Source organism: Pleurodeles waltl, chromosome 4_1 (assembly GCF_031143425.1).
Source record: "Pleurodeles waltl isolate 20211129_DDA chromosome 4_1, aPleWal1.hap1.20221129, whole genome shotgun sequence".
NCBI lineage: Eukaryota > Metazoa > Chordata > Amphibia > Caudata > Salamandridae > Pleurodeles > Pleurodeles waltl.
Genome location: NC_090442.1, coordinates 39,648,490 through 39,653,042, shown reverse-complemented (window position 1 = coordinate 39,653,042; position 4,553 = coordinate 39,648,490). Strand labels below are relative to the sequence as shown.

Here is a 4,553-nt window from a genome sequence, read left to right as displayed (position 1 = left end):
AATACGTGTACAACAATATGACATGGCACAATCATTCTGAACAGAACTGTGGGTAGATTCAGTGCAGGGAGTGTGTGCGTGCAGAAAGCAGAAACTATGCATGGGTAGAAGCTCTATGATTTTCTCCAGGAATAATGCAAATTGTCCCTCAGAAAAAGTATAGTACTAGAGAAGAATCATAAAGGATTGACACAATTGCTGCCTTTGCTGTTGCCCCAGTTGTGTAATCTGTCAAGGACTGGTCTCTTGCAGATTGAGGCACCTAGTTGCAATTGTGTGGTAAAGATCACCCTTACAACCATTTTTGCTATAAACTTGAGATCTTTCTGAGATACTATCTCACAGACTTCTTATGAATGAGGAACTCTGAAATTGTCACATTCCAATTTGTACGTCCTTAAAACTCTGCTGGTTATTCAAATGGGTAGATTGTTTTTTAAATTCCTTTCTGTCTCGAGTTGTAGTTATATTGATACAAAGGCATAATTGTTGAATGATATATATTGGTGTGATTGAAATATGTTCATAGAGGTGGTGATAGGCTTTCTGTGTCTGTCTGAGAGCAAGGACCGGTTAACGTCTTTTTCCAAGAGCAATTTGTTGTGAAAGGTATCAGGCAAAGGAGTATGTATTGTGATGTGGTTCTCTGACTGCTTCTCTCCACATGCCAAAAGTTCCAAGGCCCTATGATAGCACAAAAACGGTAAGATTAAAGTGGTGGGTGCCGGAGGTTTAAAATGGTCAGTTTAATTAAAGACAGAAAAGTGAAACGAATGACTGCAGAAATACTGTATGTGGCCATGAACTGAGATGAAAGGATGATTTTGGAACTCTGTCTTGCAGATTACCCTCAATGCCGCAATGGATAGGGCACTACTCTCACAGACAAGGGGGTGTAAGTTTAAGTCTATCTGAGGTGCACACCCTGAACTAATACATTTTTGCTGAAACCTAATCATGTTGTTTACTCTTCCTCGTAGCAGCTTGCCAGGGTGATAGTATATTGCAACAGAACCATTCCACTTCTTCACTGAAAATAGTCATGCTGGTTACCCAAATGTGCAGTGTGTCATTTTATACAGCTTTCTTTATTGAAATTAAACTTGGACTCACTTGAAATATTCTCTTTCAAAATGAATGTTTTGAGCTGCTGTGAATTTTATTTCTAGAGGTGGTGACAGGCTTTCAGGTACGTGCTTAGGTCAAGGCCCTGTTCATGTCACTTGTATAAGCTAATTCAGGGAGCAAATTAGCAAGTCAAGAAATGGGAAGTCTGAACTACTGTCAAAGCAGTTTCATTCTCTTTTCAAATAATCCAAAAATACCATTGCAGCATAAAACAGAGTATTCAATAAAAGAAGAAAGGAGGATTAACAGCAAAAAAGCACATCATAAGATATGAAACTATGGAAATTATCTAGATATTGTTTGAAAAAACTCCTTTGATGGACAGAAGATGAAGAACGGTATGGGATCCTGTCCTGCGCACCTGTAATTGATATGTTCCACATCCATTCATACCACCTAACCCTAAACACCCAAACATATTGCAGTCAGTGACCATGTGGCCTAATGGATAAGGCGTCTGACTTCGGATCAGAAGATTGAGGTTTTGAGTCCCTTCATGGTTGAGTCTTTTTCTCACAGCACCCAACTTATCTTTACATACAAACTGGAAACACACTCTTACAATACTCCTTTCACTCTCACTCATTAAGAAAGCCCAATGCAAACTGCACAATCAGTCATGTTATGCCTTCAGCATTGCTACATTTCTGTCTTTCTGCCATACCAAAGTATCTCTTCATAAATGCCACGGATATGCAATACGTATACAACAATATGACATGGCACAATCATTCTGAACAGAACTGTGGTTAGATGCAGTGCAGGCAGTGTGTGCGTGCAGAAAGCAGAAACTATGCATGGGTAGAAGCTCTATGATTTTCTCCAGGAATAATGCAAATTGTCCCTCAGAAAAAGTATAGTACTAGAGAAGAATCATAAAGGATTGACACAATTGCTGCCTTTGCTGTTGCCTCAGTTGTGTAATCTGTCAAGGACTGGTCTCTTGCAGATTGAGGCACCTAGTTGCAATTGTGTGGTAAAGATCACCCTTACAACCATTTTTGCTATAAACTTGAGATCTTTCTGATATACTATCTCACAGACTTCTTATGAATGAGGAACTCTGAAATTGTCACATTCCAATTTGTACGTCCTTAAAACTCTGCTGGTTATTTAAATGGGCAGATTGTTTTTTAAATTCCTTTCAGTCTCGAGTTGTAGTTATATTGATACAGAGGCATAATTGTTGAATGATATATATTGGTTTGATTGAAATATGTTCGTAGAGGTGGTGATAGGCTTTCTGTGTCTGTCTGAGAGCAAGGACCGGTTAACGTCTTTTTCCAAGAGCAGTTTGTTGTGAAAGGTATCAGGCAAAGGAGTATGTATTGTGATTTGGTTCTCTGACTGCTTCTATCCACTTGCCAAAAGTTCCAAGGCCCTATGATAGCACAAAAACGGTAAGATTGAAGTGGTGGGTGCCGGAGGTTTAAAATGGTCAGTTTAATTAAAGACAGAAAAGTGAAACGAATGACTGCAGAAATACTGTATGTGGCCATGAACTGACATGAAATGATGATTTTGGAACTCTGTCTTGCAGATTACCCTCAATGCCGCAATGGATACGGCACTACTCTCACAGACCAGGGTGTGATAGTTTAAGTCTATCTGAGGTGCACACCCTGAACTAATACATTTTTGCTGAAACCTAATCATATTGTTTACTCTTCCTCGTAGCAGCTTGCCAGGGTGATAGTATATTGCAACAGAACCATTCCACTTCTTCACTGAAAAGGGTCATGCTGGTTACCCAAATGTGCAGCGTGTCATTTTATACAGCTTTCTTTATTGAAATTAAACTTGGACTCACTTGAAATATTCTCTTTCAAAATGAATGTTTTGAGCTGCTGTGAATTTTATTTCTAGAGGTGGTGACAGGCTTTCAGGTACGTGCTTAGGTCAAGGCCCTGTTCATGTCACTTGTATAAGCTAATTCAGGGAGCAAATTAGCAAGTCAAGAAATGGGAAGTCTGAACTACTGTCAAAGCAGTTTCATTCTATTTTCAAATAATCCAAAAATACCATTGCAGCATAAAACAGAGTATTCAATAAAAGAAGAAAGGAGGATTAACGGCAAAAAAGCACATCATAAGATATGAAACTTTGGAAATTATCTAGATATTGTTTGAAAAAACTCCTTTGATGGAAAGAAGATGAAGAACGGTATGGGATCCTGTCGTGCGCACCTGTAATTGATATGTTCCACATCCAATCATACACCTAACCCTAAACACCCAAACATATTGCAGTCAGTGACCATGTGGCCTAATGGATAAGGCATCTGACTTCGGATCAGAAGATTGAGGGTTCGAGTCCCTTCGTGGTTGAGTCTTTTTCTCACAGCACCCAACTTATCTTTACATTCAAACTGGAGGCACACTCTTACAATACTCCTTTCACTCTCACTCATTAAGAAAGCCCAATACAAACTGCACAATCAGTCACGTTATACCTTCAGCATTGCTACTTTTCTGTCTTTCTGCCATACCAAAGTACCTCTTCATAAATGCCACGGATATGCAATACGTATGCAACAATATGACACGGCACAATCATTCTTAACAGAACTGTGGGTAGATGCAGTGCAGGGAGTGTGTGCGTGCAGAAAGCAGAAACTATGCATGCGTAGAAACTCTATGATTTTCTCCAGGAATAATGCAAATTGTCCCTCAGAAAAAATATAGTACTGGAGAAAAATCAGAAAGGATTGACACAATTGCTGCCTTTGCTGTTGCCCCAATTGTGTAATCTGTCTAGGACTGGTCTCTTGCAGATTGAGGCACCTAGTTGCAATTGTGTGGTAAAAATCACCCTTACAACCATTTTTGCTATAAACTTGAGATCTTTCTGAGATACTATCTCACAGACTTCTTATGAATGAGGAACTCTGAAATTGTCACATTCCAATTTGTACGTCCTTAAAACTCTGCTGGTTATTCAAATGGGCAGATCGTTTTTTAAATTCCTTTCTGTCTCGAGTTGTAGTTATATTGATACAGAGGCATAATTGTTGAATGATATATATTGGTTTGATTGAAATATGTTCGTAGAGGTGGTGATAGGCTTTCTGTGTCTGTCTGAGAGCAAGGACCGGTTAACGTCTTTTTCCAAGAGCAGTTTGTTGTGAAAGGTATCAGGGAAAGGAGTATGTATTGTGATGTGGTTCTCTGACTGCTTCTGTCCACTTGCCAAAAGTTCCAAGGCCCTCTGATAGCACAAAAACAGTAAGATTGAAGTGGTGGGTGCCGGAGGTTTAAAATGGTCAGTTTAATTAAAGACAGAAAAGTGAAACGAATGACTGCAGAAATACTGTATGTGGCCATGAACTGAGATGAAAGGATGATTTTGGAACTCTGTCTTGCAGATTACCCTCAATGCCGCAATGGATAGGGCACTACTCTCACAGACCAGGGTGTGTAAGTTTG

General features: G+C 39.4%; 1 non-coding gene across 1 annotated transcript; it reads left to right on the top strand.

Annotated features, from left to right (window-relative positions):
* The first annotated feature begins 3,382 nt into the window (after nt 1-3,382).
* Nucleotides 3,383-3,455, top strand: TRNAR-UCG (transfer RNA arginine (anticodon UCG)). The gene has a single exon. It is a non-coding gene; the product is annotated as a tRNA-Arg (tRNA).
* The last annotated feature ends 1,098 nt before the right edge of the window (nt 3,456-4,553 follow it).